The sequence below is a fragment of the Myotis daubentonii genome, chromosome 5 (genome assembly GCF_963259705.1).
Source record: "Myotis daubentonii chromosome 5, mMyoDau2.1, whole genome shotgun sequence".
Lineage (NCBI taxonomy): Eukaryota > Metazoa > Chordata > Mammalia > Chiroptera > Vespertilionidae > Myotis > Myotis daubentonii.
This window is the reverse complement of record NC_081844.1, coordinates 63,275,015-63,287,658: the sequence shown is the minus strand read 5'-3', so window position 1 is coordinate 63,287,658 and position 12,644 is coordinate 63,275,015. Positions and strand designations below refer to the sequence as shown.

The 12,644-nt window shown below is 40.9% G+C and overlaps 1 long non-coding RNA gene across 1 annotated transcript in view; it reads right to left on the bottom strand.

Annotated features, from left to right (window-relative positions):
* LOC132235530 (uncharacterized) overlaps nucleotides 1-7,500 on the bottom strand; it is an 85,233-nt gene extending 77,733 nt beyond the window's left edge. The window contains exon 1 of the long non-coding RNA XR_009453040.1: nucleotides 7,302-7,500. This is a non-coding gene — a long non-coding RNA (uncharacterized LOC132235530). The remainder of the gene's footprint in view (nucleotides 1-7,301) is intronic.
* Between the last annotated feature and the right edge of the window lie 5,144 nt (nucleotides 7,501-12,644).

The following is a 12,644-nucleotide window of genomic DNA, read 5'->3' as shown; positions in this document are numbered from 1 at the left end:
AAAAAACCCCACAGAATGGAATTAGAAAATTTTGTAACTTTGTCAACATTAATTTTCACCAAATAACTCATTAAATCACTATAAAAGTCAATGCATATGGTCGGATATGACAGTTTAAATTCCAGAAAGAGTTGTAAGTCAAGTTAAATTCATAATACATAATGGAGTCTGGTGTCTCATCCATGAATTATAACATTTTTATTGCATCTCAACTGTAAATTACCAACTTGTTCCTGTCCTTCCAATTTCTTGATTAAATGGGGGGCTATTAGGCATTATGAAAATATATTATGGTAAAGGGTGACTCCAGCATTTGTCTCCATTATTTCAATATCCTTACTTAAAGCTTCATCACTAGAGCAGCTGCCCCAAACGGAATTGTTGATTTAGCGCTGCTAGCAGCAGGAATTAAATAAAAAAATAAAAATTGGCCCAAAAGGCCCATGTTCCCTAGTCATTATCTTGCTGTGTCTCATCGCATCCTTCCCTAATATTTGTGTGCCTTCAAAACTTTGGGTGTCCATTTTGATCACTTTAGTTTCTTCTCTTCAAAGTTATTCTTGCTTTACAGTCCTTATTCCCATGGGTCCAATTCAAGGGTATTTTATTCTGTGTCTTACAGTGGTAATGGGACAATAACTTGTACCCATCAAGTTTCCCCATAAAATGGTTTAATGTCTTGAAGCAGTGGCAGTTTGTCAGCTAGAGGAGTGAATGAGGTAGATATCATTTCAGTTATCAGAGACTCACAGTACATTAGTTCCTTCTAAGGAAGTTACTTAAAAAATCACCTCCTTTAGAAGCTTAGATTCTAAAACTGAAAGATATAAATATTTTGAAATATATATAAGTACCTACGTATTAATCAATGCAATAATTTTATTTGTATTTATATTTATTTTAGATTAAAGTGCTTTATTAATTTTTCCTAGTAGCAAATACATGTTCATTATAGAAATTTTTGAAAAATATAAAGTCCTAAAAAAAAGGAAAGCAATAATCATTCATAATCCTAATACCCAAAGATACGGAGTGGTAATATTTTACAGTTTCCACAATTAATTCTGGTTTATGTTTTCAATTCAGCGTAAAAGATAAAAAAAATAGTGTATTACAGAATTTTTCTCAAGGAAAAAAATCATTTTTGTTTAGGAACATATCTAAATAGACATGTTTGATTATAATCTTAAAGTTCATAAGGCTTAGCTTGAATCTTCTAAGATAAGACAAAGAATATCTAACAATATTCTGTCCCAAAATGGATATGAATCATAACCTTTAATTCCTCTGAAAGGAGGAATTAAAGGCATGGTAGAAGAAATAACCAGTAATTTTTAAGGCAGGTCTATCTGAAGAGTAGACTAGGAATGTCTAACATGTTTTTAACAAAAACAATAAACACAGACCCTCTGACCCTCTGGGTCCACCACCAGCAACCCTCATATCTTCAACAAAGTCTGCAATACATAGCACCTTAAATTGGTGGGATTAGGGGGAGAAAGACATTGGATAAGGGCAATATGCAGCAGGACAACATCATGGGAGGGGGGTGGGGGTCGGGGGACAGTATCCAAGAGAGCAAAATGCAGGCTGGAAATCAGATATGGATCCAAAGTAAGAACTCACAACCAGCAGTGATTCTAAAATAAGCCACTTCCTAGGAATCCTAGAGATAATGGAAGAAACATTGAATTTCCCACTTGAATGGGTATATAAACCAAATGTTATTTAAATATCGAAGACAGATGACCCCCCGCAAGCTGGAAGTTTTAGACCTAATATCCGAGTTATGCTTTTAAGAAAATACTGGATGGTGATGGTGATGATGACGATGACAATGCAGTTTACATAAAGGTGGATATGGTGAAGACTATGGGAGTGTTCCAAATAGTCAATCAAGTAGCCAAATGAAATGCCAATATTTGCCAAACACTTCTAGGCACAGTTCACACAATCCTGATGGCATCCAGTTTTCAGATCTGGTCCCATTAACAGCTTCTGAGCCCCCTCTTCCTATCCACAGCTACCTCTCTGCAGGATCGTGGCACTAATTACATGGTCATGAGGGAGAAGTGCAGAAGGCAGTAGAGAATGGTACTGCCTAAGGATGAAACCATTTGCATTATTACCATGTACTTGGCCTTGAGAACAGGCAAACGAACAAAGGAATAAACCTCTAGTTCACAAATAAAACCACAAAGCCGGTGCCAACTGCAGTTCAGTGATCCAGTGAAGGAGAATCAAGCTCGATCTGGGACTCCAGAGGCGGATAGGATTATGAGCTAAAAGGAAGACCGTGCCTCAGTTTGTCAGGAAATGGAGGGCCGGTGTAAATTCTTGATGATAATAAGAAGAATGGTTCTAGAAAGATCAGTTTTATCTAGTTGGAAGGATAAAATATAGTAGGGAGAACAGAGAGAAGGTTGCTACAGTGACCCAAGTTCAAAACGATGTGACTAAATGGGCTTGGTAGTACCATCTTCATGTGTGAAAAGGGCTATATTTACTAGGTGCCTGAGAGCAATTATACAAAGGAAGAGGAATTTAAGTGCCTACTTCTGTTTTATTGTTTAAAATTCCAATGGATTGACAAGACTAATAGACCTCATAGCACAAGGGTGAGTGGAGAGAAGAGGGAGATAGTGGGGAGCTATGTGGAATAAAGAGGTTAAGTAGAAAAACAAGCAAACCTAGTGAACTCATTTTTTTAATATATTTTTTATTTATTTCAGAGAGGAAGAACGAGGGGGAGAGAGATAGAAACATCAATGATAGGAGAGAATCATTGATTGGCTGCCTCCTGCACACCCCACACAGAGGATCGAGCCCATAACCCAGGCATGTGCCCTGGCCAGGAATTGAACTGTGATCTCCTGGTTCATAGGTCAATACTAAACCACTGAACCACACCAGCTAAGCTGGATTCATTTCTTATGACTACTATAATAAATTATCACAAACCTAGTGGCTTGAATAACATAGACTTATTACCTTACAGATCTGGAAGTACATAAACAGTATCCTATCTTTGCTCATTGGCCAGAACATTGTCATGTGGTCACACTTAGCAGGGAAATGCCCCGACTGGGATCGAACCCACAACCTAGGTATGTGCCCCAACTGGGAACCAAATCCACAACCTTTTGGTGCATGGGACAGTGCTCCAATCAACTCAGCCACCAGGCCAGAGCAGGAAGTTTTTTAATGGAGAAATGTCATTGGTTCACAATCAAGCACCAAGGATGTGGAAAAGAAGGGAGAGAAAAGAGAGAAGGAGGGGGTAAGCATTTCCTCCTGGAAAGCAAGTATCTTAATATTTCATAGCATTTATCAGAGACTATTTCCTGGTGAGATAGTGGCATGTTCTTCCGTGGAGACATTTACAGATTTTCAATTGCAATCAAGTGGTTGAAAATGTTTTATAACTTCTCTTCTACTAGAAAGCAAGGAAAGGGACAAGAAAGTCTCCCAAGATGCCACTTAATTCAAATCTGTGCTACTGGAATATTGGTTTTCTATCTCCTTAGAAGAACCTAGGAAAGTATCCCTGGCAATAACCTAGAGTATCTAATTATAGGAATGAGACCAAGAATTTAAAAAATGCCAGGTATTTAAAAATAAAGATATGAAATATTATTAGGGGAACATCAGAATTGTGAGTGGCTTAATATAATGTCATCTTGTGTTCCAACGATAAGCTTAGAGTCAATATTACCTGTAATCAGTCAAATTCTAAACATGGGTTTCCTCCAAAGAACAGGTAAATACAAGATGGAAGTGTTTTTTTTAATCACAAAATCTTTCAAGAATCTAGTCACTTAAGAGAGAATATTATCCTGCCAAATATTCAGGGAAGATTATGAAATTGAAAGGAAAAATGTAGATGTGTGAGTGTAAGATTGTGTGTGAGAGAGAGAGAGAACAGGTGGTCAAGGGAGAGAATTGGGAGAAGGGAGTAATACAAAGAAACAGAAGTGCTTTTTTAAAGTAAAACTAAAAAACACTGCAGAAATTATTGAGAGTAGTGGTAATTGGCTGACCCAGAAAGATATCTGGTTAGCAAATATGACTACATAAGAATACACTGTGAAATTATTTAACTTGTTAATAGTGTCAGAAAACAGAGGCTCTTGGCTGGCTCTTTGCTATGAGGCATATCTCTTGTTTCTGAGCTCTTCCTGCAGCCACTGCTCCCACTCCGCCCTGATCTGCAGTCTTCCTTTTCCACCGTTGGCTCCAAATCCCGGTTTTCCCACTTCTCTTTGTCCAAGAACCTGCACGGAAGTCCTGCAATCTCCTGTGTACCTGCCCAGACTGAATATGCACAAGTGGTTCCCTCCCATCATTCCATATAATTTATGAAAAGGAACTTTGTGAAAGTTTAAATGTAGTCTGTGCCATATTCTATTTAATTCAATAAATATTTATTGAGTGCCTGCCTGGAATTGTGCTATGCACCACATGGAATAAAAAAGAAATATATAGCACAGTCCCTCCTGTCAGAAAGTTTGCAATATTCCTGGGAATAAAACTTGAATGCTGAAGTAATTACAGGAGGCAAGATAGTATAGAGCAAAGCAATAAAATTATGTAACCAAGACCAAAATATAAGGTGCAGACAACATTATGTTTGGTCAGGGCAGGCAGGATGGAGCTATGGGGAATAGTTCATAGAGGATATGAAACTTCAGCTTGTCCTTGAAAGATGCATGGATTCGGCTGGGTGCAGCAGCAGAGGACACTTCAGGCAGTGGAAAGAGTGTGAGTAAAATCAGAGAGAGGAACAGCAGGCATGATGTGTAAGAGGAAATGTGAAGAGGCCAGCCTGACTGCAGAGAAGGGGAATGGAGGTCGCAGAGCTGTGTTTTAAAAAAAAAAAAAAAAACAGATGGAAAGAATATAATGAACCCCAGAAAGCCTTGAAGGGCACAGTAACAATTTTGGACTTGAACCATATGCTCTTAATCTCTCTCTATGGCTTCCTTGATGTTGATTCTTTCACTGTCATCAGACAACTCATTCATCGGCAGCCAGCATGACATGTTGAGAAGAACCCGGGCTATAGAGTGAGAAAGCTCTGATTCTGCCTCATACATGATCTTAGCAAAGTCATTTAATTGCTCGAACTTCAGTTTCCACAACTGCAAAAATGGGGAGGTCAATGCCCATAATTTAGGGTTGTTGTGAAAAGGGAGATGATGTGTATAATGTACCTTGTGAGGACAGACGGAATCCTTTATGAGTTTCATTCTTTCAGTGAGTATATGTTGAATGTCTACAGTACCAAACACTGTGTTCAGCACTAAGGAAGTAAAAACAAGATCACACAGTGCTTATTCTCAAGACATGAAGAGATGCAGTTTAAACCAATGGAAAGAACAGCAGCTTAGGGTCACATAAACTTGGAGTTGAAGCTCATTCCCACCATTTACTAGGTGCATGAACATAGGGATGCTATTTACTCAGTCTAAGCCTCAGTTTCATCATCCACATAACTGGTCTAATAGTATTTACCTCATAAGCTGATTTTAGAATGAAATATAAATATGATTTTTAAAAAGGTAATATAATGCCTGGCAATTGCAGGCATTCAATAAATGGTATTTGTTTTATAGTGGGAAAGCAGGCATGAAAAATAATTTGATAATAAGAGGCAAATAACTGAAGGAGGGAGAAGTTTTCACAGGTGACAAAGTCCCTGCACTGAAATTTAAATAATGAGTAGGATTGGCTGAGTGAGCATGTATTTAGAGAACATTCCTGGAAGAGGAAAGAGCATGTGAAAAGGTACAGGAACATTAAAGAGACTGGCACCTTCTAGGACATGCCGGTAATTCTGTATTGCTAGAGCTTAAGTCCAAGGCAGAGAGTCCAGGAGATGCAAGTGGTCAGATAGTCAAGAGCCAAATTCTGAAGCCTCTGGAATGTCACAGGAAGAGGTAGATCCTATCCAATAGGCAATGGGAGTCACTGTTAACTGTTGAGTAGTAAAGTGACATGATCAGCTCTGTATAGCATAAAGGGGGAGGGACAGGAAGAGCATTCAGGAGGCGATTGAACAAGTCCAGGTGAAACAAAGCGATGGAGAAGATGAAATACCCCAGTCAGCATGGCTCAGTGGTTGAGCATCGACCTATGAACATGGAGGTCATGGTTCAATTCCTGGTCAGGGCACATACCCCGGTTGCGAGAGCTCCATCCCCAGTGTGGGGTGTGCAGAAGGCAGCTGATCAATGATTCTTTCTCATCATTGATGTTTCTATCTCTCTCTCTCTCTCCCTCTCTGAAACCAATAAAAACATATATTTTTTTAAAAAGATGAAAAGAGAAGATGAAATAATTATTGAAGATATTTAGGAGTTGCTTCCAACAGAATTTGGTTTTGATTGGATTTCAGAGGAAGGTAAAGATGAGAAAAGAAACAAGGATGCCCCTCCCGTTCTTGCTGGAAGGTGACGCATTTCCTGAGATTGACAATACAGTTGGGAAGCAGGTTTAGAGGAAAGATGTAATCTCTTGTCTGGGACATAATGAATTTGAGAAGTCTGTACAACATCCAAGTAGAGATGTAGACATATCGTTCTGGAATGGATAGTGGCAGACTGAGGAGGCTGCCGATGTAACCCCGGGCATTGCTGGCCTGCGTGGATGCAGGTTAACCAAGAGAACAGACTCCCAGGAGGGACAAGAACAGAAGAGGCAGCACTCAAGTCAGGCCATCCCTACCTCGCCCGAATAATTGAGCCGCTCAAGCAGGCAGCGCTCAAATCCTTTAAGAACAAAAAATAAAGCTCAGAAGTAGAGGATGCTCAGGTATGCCCAAGGTCAAAGAAACCCGTCTTCTGGCCCAGCTTTTCTCTGCCTAATGTAAGTTTCATCTGTCTAAAAGAAATGCGAGGGAGTGCATGGAGGGCAGCTCTTGGATATGGAGGACTGCGTACAGGATGACAATTATAAACACACTGTCTCTAGAAAAGCACTTCATTTACAAAGCAGATTTGACAGCTCACGTGGCTTTTTGGCGGAGCGATCCTGCCCGGCCCCTGTGCGACCTGGTGAGCTTCGATTACAGCTTTGATGCTAGCTCCACCACAGAGACCCCCTAAAAGGGGAGTGATAAATGAGGTCCTGTCAGGCTTCATTCCCTGGGTGGCCTTGAATCTCTGCTGTTATCTGTTACCCTGCCAGTGCTGACAGTGATGAACACAAGGCAGGCAGCTAACGACACCCCAATTCATTACCAAAAAGGAGGGGGAGCAGAAATAAAGGAAGGTGACTGCCGGGTAGGAAGCTTCACTCACGTCAGTGCCGTCTTCCTCCTACAGGTCTGAGCGGTGAAGAAATGATGGCGCCCATTTGTCTCAAACAAGAGCTCTAATGATACTCGGAAGGAGTCACGAGGAAGCTGTACACGGGCCTCCTCGTGGTGAAGCTCTTCTTGAGACTTACAAATACAAGAAAAAATATTTCCAGCACCTGATTTTTTTTTCAGTCCACTCTTACTCTAGAAAAAAAATCAAAGACACTTAAAGTCATCAGTCTATACTGCTTGCCTATGCTAAATTGTTATTCATTCCAGAAGAGTACACAGTTTCTCTCTGTAAGATTATATTAAGCCTGTAACTCTGCAATAGCAAACATTTTAGGCAGACCTGACCATTGCTTCCCATAATGGACATTTATATCTTTAAGTGGTATCTGGTTCCTCCCTAAGCAATATTTCACCAAGATTTTTGTTTCAACTAGTTTTTTCCTGACCTCATGGGAAATAAAAGCTTCTGCTTCATAGTCACCTTTTCATATTAATAGGACTTCCTGTGATACCTGAAGACACTGTGCCCAATCAATAAATACCTCTCGAATTTAATGCCCAGGGAAGACACAATTTTCCAGCTTAATCCAGGGTATTAATCAGAGCACTGGTTCTGTGGGACAGTAAGAGGAAGGAAGTCTTAAAAAATAAAAAATAAAAAGGAAGGCAAGCCCTGGCCGGTTTTGCTCAGTGATTAGAGTGTGGGCCTGGGCCAAACGGTCTCAGGTTCAATTCCCAGGCAAGGGCATGTACCTTGGTTGCAGATTCAATCCCCGGCCCCTGTAGGGGCACATGCAGGAGGCAACCAGTAGATGTGTCTCTCTCACATCCATGTCTCGCTCTCTTTCCTCCCTCCCTCCTCTCTCCCTCCCTTTCATTCTATCTCTAAAGATCAATGGAAGAATATCCTTGGGTGAAGATTTTAAAAAATGGGAAGGTAGTGGGAAGGTCCATGGTTAAATAGACTTGAGAAACCCTGGGTTTATTCCTTTCCTACAGATTTCTTTTCCTACAGGACTTTTTCAGTCTTTATAATACTAATGTGCATTTTTACTCCCCTGAAGCAAATATAATCTACTAGGGGCCTGGTGCATGACATTCGTGCACGGGGGCGGGGGGTGGGGGGGGAGAGGAAGGTCCCTCAGACAGGCCTGCGCCCGCTCACAGTCTGGGACCCCTCAGACTGTGAGGGGCATAATATGCTAATTAAACCAGATGTCCTTCCAAACCCAATCCTTCCTTCCAGACAAAGCTGCAGCCAGGGGAGGCCAAGGCAGAGGCAGCAGAGGCCCCCGGGAACAGCAACGGCGGGCAGAGGCTGGGGCCAAGGCCCTTGAATGGATTTCATGCATTGGGCTTCTAGTGAGTTAATAAAGATGCTGAAGCAGAAAGGCAATGATCTTAAATTTGAGACAAAAAATGATGGCATGATTATGCATGGATTTTTATCCTTGCTTTTTAAAGATTTTTTTTCTTTAAAAAGTAGCATAAAGACCTTACCATTGATTTTGAAAGCATTTTTTATATAAGTATGAATGAAAGTGGTCAGACTTTAGAACACCTTAAAACTACAGTATAAGTTAAAACACAAAAAAAACAAGAGCCAAATCTGAGAACAAGCACAAAAAACAATCTGCTTCAATATTACAAGACATCTTACCTGTTTCTTGTTATGTAAGACAAATACACATTAGCAGCATTTCCTGTGCTGGCTATTAGGTTTTGTCCTGATGAAATAAAGTCACTAACTATATTTAAAATAGCTGAGGCATTCTGAAGTCTGGGCTTCAAGCACAAACAAAATTTTAAAAGAGAAACGAACTAGCCAGCTTTGTTTATGAGTGCTTGTTAAGCCAAGGAACAAATATATATATTCCCTAACCAGTTTGGCTCAGTGGATAGAACGTTGGTGTGTGGACTCAAGGGTCCCAGGTTAGATTCCGGTCAAGGGCATGTACCTTGGTTGCGGGCACATCCCCAGTAAGAGGTATGCAGGAGGCAGCTGATTGATGTTTCTCTCTCATCGATGTTTCTAGCTCTCTGTCTTTCTCCCTTTCTCTCTGTAAAAAATCAATAATATATATATATATAACAAACTTGTATTGTCATTATTCAAAGAGTTTTACACTAGTATCTAAAGCAGTGTGTAAGTTGCAAACATGTAATGGCTAGAAATGGACTATATAGCCTCTGTGATCTTTTTCATCTTTAAAAAGCAATCAGAATTCAGGTGGGGAGAACCGATCATCCAAGAACTAAAGTAATATCTGGGAGAGATGAAACCATCATTATGAATTAGAGGCAGCCCATCACTCATTTTTCGGCCACCTTCTCTCCAGGAGAAAGTAGACTCCCGGAAAAAGCTTGCTGCATTCTTTCCTCATGTGCTCCAGGAATTCAAAAGCCAATCACGATGTTTCCTAAATACAGTACAAAGGAATAGATCTGCATTTTTTTTCCTTGTTCCCAGATTATTTGGATCCAGACATCATGGAATTTACCAGAGACAGGATGAATGGAATTCTGTGGTTTACCCTTCCACCGTTTTCATGTTAAATTCTCTCTTTCCAATTTCCTACAACCAACTGTGTGCCTTCCACCTCTGCTGCAAAGGCATTTATTTCTGTCTGGCCAATCTGAATTGTTCCATTGCCTTGCTACCCACTGGTGACAAATATACTCCTTCGTCTGTAAGTTCTCTGAGCGCTGGAGGATTGATGGGAGTGAAGGAAGAACTGGGATCGGCAAGGCAAGGAAGGAATTCATCTTATTAGCCTTTGATTCAAGTTAATCACAAGGAAGGTAATATTTTAAACTCTGAAAGACTTCTTGGAAGTTTCCAGAATTTCTCCAGAGGCACAGATCAATAGACCAGAATAATCAAGAAAAGAGAGAGAGTTCGCCAAATGCCAGTCACTTGGTAGAGTGTTTTTACTTGATTAAGGAAAGGGCTTTTAATGGGAGTATTCCAACCCAGGGGAAAGGGTGCAAATCAACCCTCCAGGGCAGTACCTCTACACGGCAGCTGAAAATAAAAGAAAGGAGGACATTTAATTACAATCTCCACCCTTCAGCACAGGGATGTGGGTAGCACTTGTTTGTTATGTTGTTCTGTTGATGGAAGATTTCCTATAGCTTGGAGCAATCAATGCCCCTGTCCACTCAAAATAATGCATGAGGATTGGGGGGTCCTGGGTCTCATAATTTTGCCAATGACTCCTTCTCTTTCAGTTGGAAATAACAGAAAATGAAGTTTGTCTGATTGCTGGGAGGCCTCCCTGAGTTTCTTTGATGTTTAAATATTAGCACCGGGAGCTCAGAGCTAAACTCCCTCAGCAAAGCAGAGTTATCTGGCCTATTACCCTGAACTAGGCAAAAGAATTCAAATTTTTTTCAAACAGAGCCTAACTTTTAAAAACAGCGAAGAATTGCCCGGCTGAAGAATTTATAGCTCAGTGGTTGAGCATTGACCTATGAACCAGAAGGTCATGGTTCAATTCCCGGTCGGGGCATATGCCTGGGTTGTAGGCTTGAACCCTATTGTGGGGTGTGCAGGAGGGAGCCAATTAATTATTATCTCTCATCATTATGTTTCTATCTCTCTCTCCCTCTCCCTTCCTCTCTAAAATCAATATATATATACATACACATTTATATGGAAGTGATCTGCAATTTTTTATGTGTGTGTGTGTGTATATATATATTAAAAACAGCAAGGAATTCACACGTGGTGGGGTGCAGCAAGGAGGAAACTTCAGCTCCCCAAACATTGCCCAAAGTGGCTCCTTTACCATTTGTTCATTTAAAGCACAAGCTGGCCCTCAGGACGTCCTCCCTCTGCCCATCTCCGGAACACACCAGCTCTCTCCCCCCTGGGATTCAGCTCCTTCCCAATCACATCTGTCATTGACTTGATATGCTCTTCTTGCTTTCTCGTCCTTTCTCTTCTTGCTGCTCCATCTCTTTCTTTGTCCTCTTCATCCCTCTCCATCTCCCTCCAGGCATCTTTCTTCTCAGGTTATGGCAGCCACTTAAGCATCCTGGGTAATCAAACTTGGTTTGCCTGGCAGGGAGCCACAGAGCCCGCTGCTGCCCAAGAGAAAGGAGCCCTGAAGAAAGCGTACAAATCTGATCTGGAAAAAAGCATTTCTTTCACTCGAAGTCAAAAGTATGTTCCTTGGCCTGTGCTGCATGGGATGTATTGTTAGCGCCTATCAAAGGGGCTCCTACCTCAGGAATCACTGGGAACTTTCAAGCATGATTGACGGCTGGTCTAAAGAACATCCACAGTGTGATAAGCCGCAGAGAGGGAATGTGCTGAGCCCGTTTGGGATGGCCTGGCTGTGCCTTTCAAATTCCTTTCATGGTCATCGGTGACTGTGCGCACTGCAGGGTAAAGGAGCCAGGACTTTGTGGAATATTCTTAACTGCTGATCTGTAATCCACACAGGCCGAGGATAAAGATTTGAAGAAATGGAGACACAAGGACTGATTTTTTTTTTTCTTTTTGAAAGACAACTTGGAAATAAAAAAAGAGTAAGAACAGTAGGATTTATGTTAACCCATTGGGAGTGCTCTGGAAACCTCTTTGATGAAGGATGGAGATTGCTTTGAAGGAGGCTTTATTGAAGCAGAAAGTAAGCCTGGTGCCCAGGGACTCAGGGCTGACTGGGTCACTTATCAGTCTTCCTGACTTTGAGTTTCCTTTTTCTTGCAAATTCTGCGTGCTACCAAACGCCCCAATGCTGCTCTACAAAAATAGTCTCCTTCTGAAGAAAAGGCTTTTATTTGGCCTTGGAAAGTACTAGAAACTTGACTGGTGGGGCATATGGTAAAAAGACAAGAACCCCGCCAAGAGAACACACATATACAAACACACCCCAATATAACATGTAAAAAAGCTTCACCATTATGCACATCTGTTCTTACTATGAGTTTGGATTTTAAATACACCACAGGGAGACCAAGTGGTCAGCAGTGAATCATGGCTGGATAAATAGGGCTTCAGGTGTGAGAAGTAACGATAGTCTTAAGCTAGAAAGGAAAGAACAAAAAACAGAGGGGTTCAAACCATCAAAGTATATGCCTAGAACTGGTGTTACAAAAGCTTCCCTTAAACATGTGAAACTACCAGTTCAGAGATCATGGAAGAAAGATCCTTCAGAGAAAATGATCTTTTTTAAAAATCAAGGAGGAAAAGAAACAAGTGCCAATGGCGACATAATGACTAGAAAAGGACACAATGCTAATGACCAAGGAAAAGCTGAAACTCAGGATCGTCCTTTCTAACAACAACCCGTCCACGAAAGCTGTGCTTAGGGTGTTATTATAA